At 40.2% G+C, this 17,192-nt stretch overlaps 2 protein-coding genes and 1 long non-coding RNA gene across 5 annotated transcripts in view; all 3 read right to left on the bottom strand.

Annotated features, from left to right (window-relative positions):
- The window catches only part of anos1a (anosmin 1a), a 115,573-nt gene that overhangs the window by 66,125 nt on the left and 32,256 nt on the right, over positions 1–17,192 (bottom strand). The gene's annotated exons all lie outside the window — the stretch shown is intronic.
- Positions 5,835–7,392, bottom strand: LOC119483853. Its single transcript, XR_005205812.1, has 2 exons — positions 6,259–7,392; positions 5,835–5,910 (listed from the first exon to the last, which is right to left on the bottom strand). It is a non-coding gene; the product is annotated as an uncharacterized LOC119483853 (long non-coding RNA).
- LOC119483833 overlaps positions 15,720–17,192 on the bottom strand; it is a 233,425-nt gene continuing 231,952 nt past the window's right edge. For 2 of the 3 annotated variants that reach the window (XR_005205802.1, XR_005205800.1), the window contains 2 exons: positions 16,541–16,674; positions 15,726–15,776 (listed from right to left, as the gene is read on the bottom strand). The gene's annotated coding sequence lies outside the window, so the exon portion shown is untranslated. Of the gene's footprint in view, positions 15,777–16,540; positions 16,675–17,192 lie in introns of all 3 variants that reach the window. The other variant, XR_005205801.1, reaches the window with a different exon arrangement.

Raw genomic sequence — 17,192 nt, forward strand, 5'->3', positions numbered from 1 at the left:
TTCATTCTCACATTTGCATAAGGTTTTCCCTTATCTTCAGCACTCTTTATGTCCCCAAACACAGGATCTGCAGCTATTTTAGCTTGCCTGTTTATGAATCTGATCAAATCTGGAAACTTTGCTCTTTTTCCACTTTTCTCTTGAATATCGAAGGCAGAAACTCTCCACATTTCTCTCATTTTGTATGGTAGCTTAGAGACAATGACTCTGATGTTAGTAGGATTCTCCATGTCTTGAAGCTGGTCAATGTCTTTCATTGCATTGTTACAACCTGTGAGAAACAGGGAGTAACTATGAAGAGCCTTAGCGTCATCTGGTTTTATTTGCGGCCAGTTGAGGGCCCTGTTTATTTATGCAGATGCAATTTTCAGTTCGTTACCATAGTGATATGTCAGCAATTTCCTTGCCTCAATGTAGCCTTGATGAGGACTCATGTGCTGACAACTTCTGACCAAGTCTCTGGGTTCACCTCTAGTAAACTGTTCAAGGTAATATAACCTGTCACCATCACTATCAGCTTTGTCATGAATAGTACGGTCAAAAGCCCTTAAGAATGATCTAAACTCAAGTGGATCACCACTGAAAACAGGAACATCTCTTTGGGGCAGATGTGACAGTCTCTGTTGTTTGACTAACATCTCAGTGATGTCATTTTGTTTCAACATCACTTCACACAGGTTGATTGCATTTCCATTGTAATCATTTTGCTGTATGTCATCTTCTTGTTTCACTTGATAGTCATTTGCCTTTGACTGCTCGTTATGTTCATAACGTATTTCTGGCTCTTGGCTGCTTAGCTGCTGATTGACCACAAAGCTTGCGTCACGGTGAACAATTGCATCACTGTTGCAGCTCTCATACTCACAATTTTCCAATGCCTTTATTTTGGCTGTAGAGGCAGCAATAGCTGTGTCGATATCAAGCTGTTCCCTTTTTGCCTTTAACTTGCATTCTTCATGTTCCCTTTTTGCCTTTAACTCGCATTCTTCTTGTTCCCTTTTTGCCTTTAACTCGCATTCTTCTTGTTCCCTTTTTGCCTTTAACTCGCATTCTTCTTGTTCCCTTTGTGCCTTTAACTTGCATTCTTCGATGTCTAATGCTTGTCTCTGTTTCAGGGATGCTGCACGTGCAAGTAAAGCGGCGCGTTCTGCTTGTTCCTTATGTCGTACAGATGATATGGAGGAGACTCTGGATGATCTTGATGAGCTGCTGGTAACTGTGCTTCGTGCAACATATGAACCAGATTTCTTTTTTGCTGGTGTATCAGTTACAGATACACTATCATCTGGATTCACATCTTCTTGATGTTGCTCCCTCGTTGTAGAAGTCCATTTTTCAACTTCATTCATGAAATCACTGAATTGTTCTTCTTTTGGCTTGTACCAAAACCTTTGGTCAGCATCCTTTTCTTCTTCAGGTAACAGCAACAGTACATCCTCATTTGCATCAATAAACTCCTTTAGTAGTTTTGAGCATTCATACAAATGTTCATCAACAATTTCTGGACTCTCATTATCTTTCATTAGTCCATTAATCTTATTTGTTTTTGATGTTAACTGTGACAGTTTAGATCTCCTTGCATTTATATGCCTGGTCAGTCGATCTTCCAAACCTCTTTCGGTGTATCTTGGTGCCCTCTTGTGGCCAGACCTGCAGCTGCAGCTCTGGGCTCTCGACGTCGAATTCTGCCTGTCGTCGTCCGCCATCTTAGCTGTTTACACAACTTCTAGCTCAACAAGTGTTCATGAGAAATGGCCTATGACACAAAGCACAGCAGGCTTTCTTCACAAATGTCATCTTCTTAAGACCAAAACGTCCTTGCTGTCTCATTTTCTTTAGAAGTTGAGTATCATATGTTTATTCATTTTCGGGACATTTCTGCAGCATATCTTTGTCCATGCTGTCTTCAGACAGTTTCCTTATGTCTTCTTATAACTTTGGGCACTTATCTGAAACCGTAGTTTATTCCGTTCTGTTCAGTTCTTTTGTCGTCATGGCGACGCAGCAGTAGGCCTGCTCCTCGTGAGCTGGTTGTTTTACTTAATGTAGTGGCTATCTTTAGTCTTCATACTTCTATCTTCGTCTTAACTTACTTTCTGTCATTAACCACACTTCAAGGACGACATCACAATGTTTTACGCGTTGAGTCGGCCCGGTAGCAACGCCAATGGCAACGCCAACGGCAACGGTAAAACAACCGTGTTGCTCCGCCGGAAACTCATTTATTTACCACTCCACCTTTTCACAATAAAAGTCATTTCAAAATAAAAGTCATAATATTCTCTCACATTTAACTAAAATATATTTCTCACTGAACTTCAGCAAATAATATTATCAAAACAATAAACATAAACTTGGCACTAGTAAATGGCGCTTACAACCCCAAAACAAAAAAGGGATTGTTCTTGTGACCGACGGTACAGCTTCCATCGCCGACCTACAGACGAGGAATCCACAAGAATGTGGCTGAGAAACCTAAACTTGAAGAGATCACCTAAAACACTGTAAGTGTGCTCAACGGAGGAAAACCTGTATCCTACTTCGTGGTTGGGCTACGAAAGAGCAGCGGAGGAGAGACGTCGGGTCCTTAAAAGGACTGATAGCAGAGCCAGGAGAACGTCAGCTATGATTTCATGTGTAGGGAGGATACAGCATTGTAGCGTCTGTTTAATGACAGCCAGTTACTTTTACTATTTTATGTACAGTTTAAATGTAAGGCAGTTTATGGGCAGCATTACACTAAAAAAATAGCTCAATGCTTTGATCACATGATCCTGTTTGAGCTGTAAGAGGTGGTGTTCACACATGTTTTACTAGATGTTTTAATATGGAGAGAGGATTAGCGTACCGTTGGAAAACAGCAGTTCCGGCTCAGTGACGCGACACGACGGAAGTTGCGCCCATAATTCACGCAAGGCATCATGGGGACTAGGAATAAGGTGGATAGGCATCCTATAATATATTATAGAGTGATGCTACAAATAACACAGGAAAGCACTGTAAGTATGAACACTATATACAAACACACCACCTTAACCCTATAATGTTCCATTTGGAATATTATTGGAGTATTATAGGCCAACTATAGAAGATGCATAACCCCAAGTATAATAATATAGCAATAAAATCCCAGCTGATGATGACTGAAACAGTATAACATGCTTAAAAATCATACATAAATAGGAATAAGTCAAAAGAGATTGCGGCTTACACACGGTAACATATGAATAAGGGGAGTACTGACACTTATTTGTCTCCACTTCAAGCACTGAATGGAGGTCTGCCAAAGAGATTCTGTGATGATCTGACCCTTTAAAGTGAACTCAGTTCCATCAACATTAAACACAGCAGCTGGTAATACTGAGAGAAAACATATCCTACCTCAGAGCTTCAGTGAAGAGAAGATGGTCCTTCAGTTGGTCTGTATACGCTTCCTCTTCTTCCTCCAGATGTCTTCCATTGATGCCACATATCTACAAGTGTGTGACAAATAAAAGTCTTAACATGCAACAGTAAAACTCATAATACACTTTTATAGAATTTATAGTTATATTTATAGTTAGTATTAACCTAAATACCTGGAGACTTCCATAGTTCCCACGATCATGTAAACACCAGTCGGTAGGTTGGCTATATGATGAAACACATGAGCCATTAAACTGTATTAACATCTACAATCTTACACTAATTGTGAGTATTGTGTGTTTTATCCTCTTTCTTTCCTCTTGATGTTGTTCCAGAGCCGGTACGCTTTCGCCAAGTGCTCATCCACAGGTGGCACTGATTTACCTCTGATATCAACAGCAGGAAAACTTTAACAAAAGAGATATAAAACGCCATGTTCATTCTCACAATATAATGTAATGTAACGTTACCAACTCAAGGCATATTGAAAGAGGCTGGCACACGGGTCTTGGTGCCTTCAGATGTTGTCGTGTTTAGGTAAGATAAGTGGAAAGTTTCTGAAAGCTCAGAGTTCACAAGTTGTGACGTGTTTGCTGACGGAGGCCACGGAAGTTCATTTTCCGCTGCATAATAAGTTAATACATTGTAATTTTAGTCGTATATTTGTGACCACTCTGTTTCCGTCCTCCGTGTTGACCCAATTATGGCGCGGGAGTCAAGGTCGATGGAACAATTGAGTATTTATTTCTCATCTGTATAATGGGGCACACACAACCAGGCAGGTCAGGACTACTGTTAAGATGGTCGGCACAGCCCGCTCCAACCACAGCCTGAGAGTTTCTTTCTGCTGTAGGTTACATTATGATCGTATAGCAGGGCTGTGTGTTGGCAAGAATTTGGCAATACGATACGTATCACGATACAGGGGTAGCGATTCAATATATTGCGATACTGTAAGGAAGGCGATAAATTGCAATTTTTTAAATACAATTTTAGGAAAACTGTCGTAAAACACCATATGCATAAAATCGGAGTAAAAAAAGTTTATGCAATCATTTATCACAGTCCCTGTAACATCCAGCATCACAGCACTACTTTTAGAGGACAGTACACTGAGAGGGTGCATCTCTTTGCAAATGCTAAAGTATTGACTGAGTTAATCTTTGCATGTAAACTATTAATTAAAAATAGATAGAGTGGATTTGAGAATCGATACAGTATCACAAAACATAATATCACGATATTCAATATTTTCCTCACACCCTTCTAAATCCATAATGGAAAAATATTTAAATACAAAGTTATAAAATTACTTTGTTTACAATTGTGTTGTAAAACATGAGCATAAAAAACATAAAACCTCTTTTCACATTCCACACTTTGTCATTCACATACAGTCATATCAATGCTATCTAATCAAATGTGGTTTTAACAGCACAGCTAGTGTGTTTCTTTATCCCAAACTCTAAATGTGGTTTTCATTTCTCTTTAACAACAGAAGAGATTTACATATAAATGGTGCTCTGCTGCCACCTTCAGGAGGGTTACAGAACACAGCAGGTTATATATGTATTATATATAGATTATATCTTGTGTACAGGACTTCACGAGTTGTAAACACGAGCTCACGAGTTTCATTGTAATTCTCCCTACACACTTCCACTCCGTTTGCGCCCTCGCGTGGAGGGTCCGCCATTTTAAGTCATATTATTGTACGTCGAAAAAATATAATAGTATATTATGTCGAAAAAAAGTCATAGTGTGTCGGAAAATTTAAAAAAAGTTATAGTATAGTAAATTGTGTTAGCTCACCTGGAAGAACAGATGCCCCGTGTACTCAGGTTGAGTCCTCATTGCAGCAGGTTTGAATCCGACCTGTGGCCTCTTTTCTGTATATCGTCCTCTCTCTCTCCCTTTCACTAACTCATGAAGACAAAAAGACAAAAATCATTAAAAAACAGTCATAGTATAGTATGATGAAAAAATAAAAATAAATTCCTATTATGGTATGGTATGTTGTGTTAGCTCACCTGGTAGAGCAGGCGTCCCATGTACCAAGGATGAGTCCTTACCACAGTGAGATTGAATCCAACCAGTGGCTCCTTTTATAGTATGTCGAAAAAAATAAATAAAGTCCTAGTATATATAGTATTTTGAAAAAAAGTCACAGTATAGTATGTTGAAAAATGTCACTTAATAGAAATCTCTGTAGGCTATTATGTATTATTTATATTTGAAACAATCATGCATACTTAACAGTGTTTTCTTCTCCCTGACGCTTGGCCATTGTTCGATTAGCTCTTTATTCACTCTTTACTTTATTAGCATCAATGTGTGCACAGGTAATGTTCAGATGTTGTGATATGGTTTGCTAGAGGTAATGTTCTGCAACTGCATCATTCCAAAGGGATATTCACTCTAAAAAACTCGGAAATTAAATCTTTCTTTATTTGCAAATAGCCAGTAACATACAGTATATACAGAAGCTTACACCTTTGCAGAAATCTCCCAAGTGTTGCCTTTCTTATCATACCAAGATTATTCATATGTAGTTGCAGAGATATTCTCTTCATTTTGGGAATGTCATTTTCAAGCAGGGGCCTGAGCCAGAAGGTTACCGTCTCCTCATCGCTCAATGCAGATGTGATGTTTTCAACTCTTCCTGCTTCATGTACGTCATGTACAAAGACAAGATGGCTTCTTGTCTCAGAATAGTGACTGAAGCTGCATGGACTACAAAACAATATGTCTGACCATGTAAAACTAATAACAGCGTGCAGGGTGTGACGCCCGTTCAGGTCGTCAAATACTGCCGCTCTGTCACGCCCTTGTGTTGTGATTGGCTAGTACTACACAGTGCTATGATTGGCGAATTATCTGGCAATAGCAATGTGCTTTCTTATGCTGTGACAAGATGGACAAGAGTGTGTGGACGAAGCCATGAAGTTGTTCATGTTTACTCATTTAGCGGCTGGCTAGTTAGCTAGCTAGCTAATTCCACCATGCTTTCATGCTACACTGGTAACAGACAATGAGCAAAACAAAGTTGTCACTCAAATGGTGATGAGCTTTCCTACACTGTGACAAGTGTGTGTGTTGTTCAAATTGTACTAATGTAGTGGCTGGCTAGTTAGCTTGCTAATTCCATTTAAATGCTAAACTGTTTGAATTGAGTGAACATGGGAGAAGTTTGCCTCTGTCAGAAACCTCTTCAGGTTTAGGCAGCAACTCTACTTGGTTAGGTTTAGGAAAAGATAATGGTTTGGGTTAAAATAAACCCTTTCTGGCAGAAAGCCCTGAAGGCAAAGACTTCTCCCGGGTGCAAAATGAGCCGAACAGTCGAGGCAGAGGCAACGAATACTAGCCAATCACAGCACAGTAGGGCGGGACGAGGCCCAACACTGGGGAAAAAATAATGTGTGGCACACGCCATGCAGAGAGGACAAGATGAAGCCTGACCTTCGGCTGCATTCGTTAAAAATCCGGCAATAAGGCACCTTCCTGCAGGGTTGTGCGGAGGCGTGTTTATTGGTGCTTTAGAACGTTAAAGCCGTGAAACAATCAGAAAATAATGTTTTATTTCTCTGATTCACTGCTTTGCTTTCACTAACGGAGCTCCCTCTCTTCATTCACTCTATAGATTGCATTTTTCATCATTTTAAATAAAGTAAATTATGATTACATTTAATTTTTTAACAACATTCCACCAGGAGCTACAGAACACGGTGGTGATAACGGCGACTCAACATTGATTTCTGAAGGGAAAAGCTCCACAGGTTGACTTCATGCGTCTGTGTTGAGCCATGTTATGTGAAAACTAGCAGGGTGACACATACACACGTGGACAGAATTGTTGGTACCCGTCTGTTAAAGAAAGAAAACCCCACAATGGTCACTGAAATAACTTGAAACTGACAAAAGTAATAATAAATAAAAATTCACTGAAAATTAACTAATGAAAATCAGACATTGCTTTTGAATTGTGGTTCAACAGAATCATTTTAAAAAACAAACTAATGAAACTGGCCTGGACAAAAATGATGGTACCCCTAGAAAAGATGTAAAATAATGTGACCATAGGGACATGTTAAACTAAGGTGTGTCCTGTAAATAGCATCACAGGTATCTTCAAACTTGTAATCAGTCAGTCTGCCTATTTAAAGGGTGAAAAGTAGTCACTGTGCTGTTTGGTATCATGGTGTGTACCACACTGAACATGGACCACAGAAAGCTAAGGAGAGAGTTGTCTCAGGAGATTAGAAGGACAATTATAGACCTTCATGTTAAAGGTAAAGGCTATATGTTAATGTTCATTTTCAGTACATTTTTATTTATTATTACTTTTGTCTGTTTCAAGTTATTTCAGTTTTTCTTTCTTTAACGGAAGGGTACCAACAATTTTGTCCACGTGTGTACCTCTGTAATAAACTAAAAAAAATGTTTTTTTTTGTTTTACATCAAACATCACATACAAAAGACAATATTAAGGAGCTGACTTTCCACCAAAATCCAGACATAATCTGTTTGTAGTTAGTTGAGAAACTGAAGCCTCAGGTTCAGGTTTTATCTACTTCTTTCTGTTTGTTACAAGCAAATCTGTTATAATCTGAAAAAAGGCTGGCATTGGTATATATAGTGTATATGGTATATATATAATTAAAAGTATGTGGAAATTAACTGCAGAACTCCATCGTTCCACAGGGTGGAGCTGCAACAGAAAGCAAAGCAGAAACATCTATTTAAATGTGTTAATCTACAGTTCTGTTGTCATAAACAGAACTGATCTGCAGAGGCACTTTGGGTTCAGAATATATGAATGAATGAAGACAAAGTGAAACCCAGGTCCAGGTGGAGGAGGTGGTTGAGTGTGGAGCAGAAGGAGTGGAGGAGTCTCAGTGTGACTGCAGAGACTGTGCAGAAGGACAGAGTCCAGATACACTGATGATACTCTGTCAGGTCCAGAGGAACACACAGGGACGATGGTGGTTAGAGATCACTACCTCCATCTGATGAGAGAAGAAGAAGACAACAGAAGTCATCCATCAGTGTTTACAGAGACTCCCTTCATCAGCTGTCAGTCAGCATCCAGTATAAAGAGCAGAAGGGACTTCAGTCTGTGTAGCGTAGCCAGCTTCCTTTCAGCTCTCATGTTAACGTATTGGAGTGAACACACTGAGCTCAGAGCTCCCAGACCAGAGGCCTGTACTACGAAGCCAGTCCAACACACCCAGGGTATCTTCTCCTTATCTGGTTTAACTAACCCCTCAACCAAGATCCCGCTAAGCGGTCCTACGACAGCTGTTATCAACTCCGTAAGTCAACCAAGGGTTTCTCAGTCTGGCTATGAGCACGTTCACATAGAAGGGGCGGGGTTTGTAGCACATGACCAATCACAGACATGGACCAGTCTACGGTCAGCAGAGCGGCATACTTTACAAACGCATATTAGAAAAGTTAAACACATAATCCAGACTAAAATTAACACAGTTTAAACTGCCAGATGCAGGAAGGACAGCTGACAAAAAAATCACTGACTGTGTGAATGTGTAAATAAACAGACTTTTAATATCCCGATAGATCTGACTAGAACTAATTACACGTGTGTTCCATTAAATCAATGTGTTGATTAGATGTGTTCTTATAGAATAGAATAGAAGATACTTTATTCATCTCCTGGAGGAATCACAATACTTTAGTCTTATTCTTTCAGCTCCAACCCCGGCGGTGTGAAACAGACTTAGGAGAAGGTAAATAATAAATCTATAAACATAATTCACAGCGGTAAGCAGGCTTACTTTCACTTCTTCTAATCACCCACAGCATACATAAAAGTATTGGTAGCAAACTAACCAAGGCAACACATTCAGTCTGAGGGACTGTAGGAGCACAACTCTGACGTGTCTCACTGCAACATACGGCTCAAGAAGCTGATTCAGATGAGTGACTATATGAATATCATATATGAATATATGATAAGAGATCATGTACTGATTTTGTGTTATTGTGGTTATATAAATGTCATTTATGTCCGTTTCACACCGCTGGGTTTGCAGCTGAGAGAAGAAGGCTACATTATTGTCATACAGGTCATAACAATACATGTGATCACATTAACTCAGCAGAGTACACAAAGTAGTTCTAGTCAGATCTCTGGTGCTCTAGACGGGGCAGTGATATTACAAGTCTGTTCATTTACACATTCACACAGTCGGTGACCTTTCTGCATGTGTCAGTTTAAACTGTGTTGCTTTTAGCCTGGATTATGTGTTCAAATTCTTTGTCTCTGTGTAATATTATCTTATGATCCACACAGTGGAAATAAACTGCTGAGAGTCCTGAGAGCATCATTACTGCAGAAACAGAGAGCTTTTCACTGCTCACTTTAATGATGGATTTACTGCTGCTAGGTTGGTTTCAGTCACATTTCAATGTTTCGTCTACTTTTAAATATTACATGACAAATATGTAAATATTAGGGCTGTCAATCCATTAAAATATTTAGTCGTGATTAATCGCATGATTGTCCATAGTTAATCGTGATTAATCTCAAATTAATCACATGTTTTATAGCTGTTCAAATTGTACCTTAAAGGGAGGAGACATGAACACAACAACATCTTCTTCACATCGACTCAAACACATGATCACAACAAGCTTCTGGCTGATCTGATTGGTTGACTGTTCTCTCTCTTTGTGTCAACGTTCTCCTCTCACAGCTTAACGGAGGAAACACATCACAACAATACTGCTGAAACCAGCATGGACCAACTCCGACCGTCTACTTACTCCAGAGTCTCCAGTCTACAGTGTGGACTCTCCACAAGATCAGACAGCTGCTTCACGTCTGATTCCTTCAGGCAGTTGCCTCTCAGATCCAGCTCTCTCAGATGGGAGGGGTTGGACTTCAGAGCTGAGGCCAGAGAAGCACAGCTGATCTCTGACAAACTGCAGCCACTCAATCTGAATAAAGAATAAATGATGGAGATAAAAATCACTTTATAATCCAGTCAGATGTGTTCAGGTTTTAAATGTGTAGCTCAACATCACTATGTCCTAATCAATGATCTTTTCCCTAAAATGAGTAGAGTGACTTTGTCATTGTGTTATTGTGGATCATCATAATGTCAGCCTTCTACAGACATCATCCAAATGTCACCACAACATTCATACATCTGTTCATGTCAACACACATCAATAACAGGCTGCTGATCTCAGTCAAGTCTGGAATTAGAGGATCAATATCAAATCAGACTTGTTGGACTTCATTACTTCATTTATTACATGGCCTTCTTCTCACTGTATCTGCTAGCCTAGCAGGTTTATGTCATTTACAGGAAAGGTCCACATTTGTTCAAGTGTGTCTGTAAACAACAGCCACATGTCATATGTACATTAAAAGAGTTATTGGTGGCAGTAATCATTCCTCCTGTGAAGTGGTCCCTTCATAACACAACTACACTGTAAGAAATGACTTCACAAGTTCAAGTGAAACTAATATGAAGATTCAGCAGTCTGAGTCGACAAATCAAAGTTACAGACTGTTTAGTACCAAATTCCCTCTTTGAGTTACTATTCCTCCTGCAGCTCAACAAGGAAACTGTCAAACACAACATACTGACTGGATACATACTAAGGCTGGGCAATATATCCATATTATATCTTGATATGAGACTAGATATCGTCTTCAATTTTGGATATCCTAATATCTAGGGTTGTCAAAGTTAATCGTTTTAACGCCACTATTTTCTTTAACGCATTAATGCAATCGATCTTCCGGAGGTTATAGTGGCTCAGTTTTAAAGCTAGAGTGAAGATACTGGTATCATAGGAAACTGGAAAACCTGATGAATCCATCGGTACCAACCATGTCAAACTAGCTCGTCGGGAAGGAGGTTAAATAACGCTCCAAACTTACTCTAAAGTTTGGCGAGGAAAAACTGTCATGGCCATCTTCAAAGGGGTCGCTTGACCTCTGACCTCCAAATATGTGAATGTAAATGGGTTCTATGGGTACCCACGAGTCTCCCCTTTACAGACATGCCCACTTTATGATAATCACATGCAGTTTGGGGCAAGTCATAGTCAAGTCAGCACACTGACACACTGACAGCTGTTGTTGCCTGTTGGGCTGCAGTTTGCCATGTTATGATTGGAGCATATTGTTTTATGCTAAATGCAGTACCTGTGAGGGTTTCTGGACAATATCTGTCATTGATTTGTGTTCTTAATTGATTTACAATAATAAATATATACATACATTTACATAAATCCTATTTGTCCACTCCCATGTTGATAAGAATATTAAATACTTGACAGATCTCCCTTTAAGGTTCATTTAGAACAGATACAAAAATTGTGAATAATAGACATGTTCAAATAGAGCGCTACAGGAATGAGTCCTAAAACCCAGAAATTAATTAGCATTTTAGCACTTCCTGTTCCCTCGTCTGGAAGTCAATGGGTTTTTAGTTAGATGGCTGAAATAAGGTCTGTGGTTAAATGTCCAGTGTGTAGGATCTGGAGGTATCTAGTGGTGAGGTGAGGAGATTACAACCAACTGAAGCCTCTCCTGTGTGCCAAGCCTGTTGGAGAGCTACGATGGCCGACGTGACAACGTGAATGTCCCTCTCTAGAGCCATCTGGAGCAGAGCCAGTGTGTAGAGAGTGTGTGTACAAACTACATAAACTACAGTCAGTGAACTGACCTCAGAGTCTCCAGTCTACAGTTTGGACTCTCCAGTCCAACAGAAAGCAGCTTCACTCCTGAATCCTTCAGAGCTTTGTCACTCAGGTCCAGCTCTCTCAGATGGGAGGGGTTGGACTTCAGAGCTGAGGCCACAACTTCACAGTGAGTATCTGAGAGTACACAGCCAGAAAGTCTGTGATGACACAAAAATTACAAAATACATTATTATGAAAGAGGACAGTTTATATTTACTTCATGCATTTGATGACTAAACAGTTTGATATAAACTTCTTTAATCAACATTTACTCCTCACATCAGTGGTTCAGCTAATCTGATCTCACTGGTTGACATGAAACAATAATTCTCATCACTCTCTCTCAAACCTGCAGACTTTTAATCTTTGTTTTTCTTTAATCTTGCAGATGAAGAGAGAGAACATGTAGTTACATTGAGGCTTCCCTAATGTCCAGTCTGTCAGTGTGATCTGATCCCAGGTCTGTCTCCACAAAGTTAGCATGAGGCCTTCTTGATTAGAAAAGCATTTTTAAAACTCAGTGAATAAGTAATAATAATACAGTTGATAAAGATGACCTCTCTTTCCTAGCTACCTGCTGCTTTCAGGTTCACGTCCATAAATGGGAAAATTAAACAAATCACTATAATATTAGACCTGTACATAATTAAACATTCATATAACTAGATATTTTGATGACTTTAAGGTGTTTTGTCATTAACACTCTTTTCTGAGCATCAAACGTATTCAGCTCACAAACACAATGAATGAACCAATGAGGTTGCATTATTTACAACATAATGACATCAGAAAGATGATATCAGTGTATCAGCATTAAAAACATAACATTGATCTTTGGTTTGTATAAGATCTCTTAAAAAGTCTGAATTCTACCATTCTGCTGTTATATATTCATCAGACTGCTGTTATTGGTGGAAGCTGTGTATTTCCTGTTACTACTCTTCTCTACAGCAACAAGAGAGAGAAACACCAGAGTTTCCTTCTGTGAGTAACAGAATAAAAGGAAAGACTTCAAAACAAGATGATGGAACACAACTTGACTTCATGAGCAATAAAATGCACCATTGCTCGATTCAACACACTCAGGGGTTTTACAACGACTATCTTTGTCTCGTATGACCAGTAGTTTACGGTGGCTAATGCTAGAGTTGGGTCGATTTTCGGTTTTGCCGGTTCGGTTCAGTCCGGTCCGGTGTACGAGCTTAAACCGGTTTGATTTTATGCTAACGACACGTTCTGGCAAATTAAAAAGTAGCCGACATCAACAACCTGTGCCGACAGAGTCACAGTGTAAACATTACTAATTAGCAACATGGCAACAGTTTGGATTTGAAGCCAACGAAAGAGATGAGCCCAAAAACACACGAGGTAAGGTGTAATGTGGTGCAAGGCCTATTGAAAGCAAACCCCAGCACCAGGACTCTGATCCCAGGACCGCCCCGACTCCCCGCCGGATCAGCAAACGTTCTGTTGCTGCCGTTACACCGGTTAGACCCAGCACTCCACCAGACAGCTGATCTTTTGTTTTTTTCATTTGTTTTACCAGGTTCACATGTCGTCTCCATCACCCAAAAACATAAATAAGAAAAAAATGTCAAATGTAACAATTATTAGAAATAAATAGAATAAGTGTTCATTAACTTGACAGCTAGAAACACAAACTACTGAAACATTTTGAACTCAACATTTGAAACAGCTCAAGAACATCTGTGACAAAATACAAATACATATTTATGTAATAAACACGTGGAACATTTATAAGAATATTATATTTATAGAATAATTTATAGTGTGTATATTTGAAGAACTAAACTAGTAATCTACACTGATCTATAAAGTTAATCACATCTGGACTTACAGAGCTTTTCTGCAGTTCCTCACAGCTGGAATCAGTCTCCATCGTCCCTCCAATGATGTCTTGTACTTCTTCAGGTCCAACTCATCCAGAACCTCCTCTGACATCTGCAGCATGTAGGCCAGAGCTGAGCAGTGGATCACAGAGAGTTCATTCTCTGATCTGTTCTCTGACTTCAGGAACTCTTCGATGTCCTGATGTACTGAGTGGTCGTTCATCTCCGTCAGACAGTGGAAGATGTTGATGCTTCTGTCAGGAGAGGTACCATATCTGTTCATCTCTTTCAGGTTGTTGATGGCTCTCTGGATGATTTCTGGACTGTTGTCTGTCTGACCCAGCAGACCTCCTAAGAGTCTCTGGTTGGACTCCAGAGAGAGGCCATGAAGGAAGCGAACAAACAGGTCCAGGTGGCCATTTTTACTCCTCAGGGATTTCTTCATGGCTCTCCTCAGGAAGTCATCCAGGGTTGAATGAACATATTCTTCTCCCAGGAAGTCCTCCAGTACCTCTGTGTTGCTGTTTGTGTAACAGTGGAACATGTAGACTGCAGCCAGAAACTCCTGAATGCTCAGGTGAACAAAGCAGTAGACTGTTTTCTGGAAGATCACACACTCTCTTTTGAAGATCTCTGTACAAACTCCTGAGTACACCGAGGCCTCTGTGACATCAAGACCACACCGCTCCAGGTCTTCTTGGTAGAACATGATGTTTCCTTTCTCCAGATGTTCAAACGCCAGCCTCCCCAGCTTCAGAAGAACTTCCCCGTCAGCCTCCGTCAGCTCCTGTGGACTCGTCTCATGTTCCTCACCATACTTCTGCTTCTTCCTCTTTGTCTGAACCAACAGGAAGTGTGAGTACATGTCAGTCAGGGTCTTGGGCAGCTCTCCTCTCTGGTCTGTAGTCAACATGTGGTCCAGAACTGTAGCAGTGATCCAGCAGAAGACTGGGATTAGACACATGATGTGGAGGCTCCTGGATGTCTTGATGTGTGAGATGATTCTGCTGGACAGCTCTTCATCACTGACTCTCCTCCTGAAGTACTCCTCCTTCTGGGCGTCAGTGAAGCCTCGTACTTCTGTTACCCTGTCAACACGTGCAGGAGGGATCTGATTGGCTGCTGCAGGTCGGGAAGTTATCCAGACGAGAGCTGAGGGAAGCAGATTCCCCTGGATGAGGTTTGTCAACAGCACGTTGACTGATGACTTCTGGGTGACATCAGACACAACCTCACTGTTCTTGAAATCCAGTGAAAGTCTGCTTTCATCCAGGCCGTCAAAGATGAACAGAACTTTACAGACAGCGAGCTTCTCTGCTGTGACCTTCTGTAATGTTGGATGGAAAACATGGAGCAGCATGAGAAGACTGTACTGCTCATCTCTGATCAAGTTCAGCTCCCTGAACGAGAGCAGAACCACCAGACTGACATCTTGGTTCTCCAAGTCCTCTGCCCAGTCCAGAGTGAACTTCTGCACTGAGAAGGTTTTTCCAACGCCTGCGACGCCGTTCGTCAGAACGACTCTGATGTGTCCATGTTGGTCAGGTAAGGCTTTAAAGATGTCCTGGCACTTGATTGGAGCGTCATGGAGGCTCTTCTTCTTGGAAGCTGTCTCAAGCTGCCTCACCTCATGTTGGGTATTAACCTCTTCACTCTGTCCCTCTGTGATGTAGAGCTCAGTGTAGATCCTGTTGAGGAGGGTTCCACTTCCTGTTTCATCAGTTCCTTCAGTCACACATTCACATCTCCTCCTCAGACTGATCTTATGTTCATCTACAACCTCCTGCAGACCTCTATCTGCTGAAAGAGAGAGACAAGTTTGAGACAAAACAAAGAAACTTATTATTTTCATTGTCAATATGAAAATGATCAACATAACAACCAATAAAGAAGTAAAGGTTATAAAGTCATCATCCCTTCTTGAAGTCAAAAATAACATCAAAGTGATTCTTACATTTATTTTATTAGTTTTTCAACGTGTCGCTCTGCAGGACCAGACGTGTGTTTGTAAGTTAGAGAAGGAGACTGTAGCAGGAAAGCTAATGTGGGCTGTTGTTCAAAGTCTGTGGCTCCTGTTCAGTTCAATTCAATTCATTTTTATATATCATCAAATCATAACAGAAGTTATCTTAAGACGCTTTTCATATAGAGCAGGTCTAGCCCGTACTCTATCATTTAGAGACCCAACAAGAGCATGAGCATGCATTGTTATACGACAATGACAAGAGAAAAGTCCCCTTTCATCAGTGTGACTGTCTGTCTGTGATAGAACAGTGATGTTGTTGCTTCATACAGAGTTTAATAGTTCTCCATCCTCATCTATGCAGATGGAAAACAAACAGCATTCTGATTGGTTAAAGCAAAGACGGAGTGCTATCATCAAAATATAAATGTATTCCTTCTGGGTTCAGATTTTCTCTCAAAGGAGAACAAAGGAAGTGATGCAGAGCAGATATGTATGATGGAGAAGATCTTAAACATTATCACAACAATAGTCAGTGTATTAAGACAACAAGTCCTGTTTCCAGACATGAAGACATCAGCAGACACATCTACAGTCTTACTTTGTACAGTGCTGGTCTGACTGGCTGTCTGAGGTCCAGGTCTTGTTCTGGTCTGACTGGCTGTCTGAGGTCCAGGTCTTGTTGTGGATCTGGACATCAGCTCGTCCACAGAAGCAGGACTCCTCTTCTTCTCTCTGTGGAGACATTACTTTAGAACTAAAATGATATGTATGATGGAGAAGATCTTAAATGGATTACTCTGTTCCAGTGGACAGCACCTGCATAAACTAGAACTACTGGAAAACTAAAGAAGTCAGAAAGGTCTGACACAGTTTCCCTGTCTTAGAAGTGTTTATTGTTAACACATAAAATACATTCAGGAAGTGACATTCATATCACCACTGACAGGCAGTTAGAAAATTATTTAAACATTTGAAGCACATTCTTCCAGATTTTGAATCGTCGCAGATCTTTAGACCATTTCACAGCTGTAAAAGTAAACATTCCAGATGTGTCCCTGTTTATTTCCTGTTGCAGTGGATCTGAATGACATCAGCTGACAGGAAGTAAACATGGACCCTAAGCTGTGTAGCAATGAGATTCTGTTGAACCGGCCTCTACAGCAACTTATATGAATATTTTCTTGAAGTGTAAATTGTGAAATGGAGGTTCTCAGGTGTTTTGTTACAGAAATACAATCAGTAGTTTGTGG

The sequence above is a fragment of the Sebastes umbrosus genome, chromosome 24 (genome assembly GCF_015220745.1).
Source record: "Sebastes umbrosus isolate fSebUmb1 chromosome 24, fSebUmb1.pri, whole genome shotgun sequence".
Classification (NCBI taxonomy): Eukaryota; Metazoa; Chordata; class Actinopteri; order Perciformes; family Sebastidae; genus Sebastes; species Sebastes umbrosus.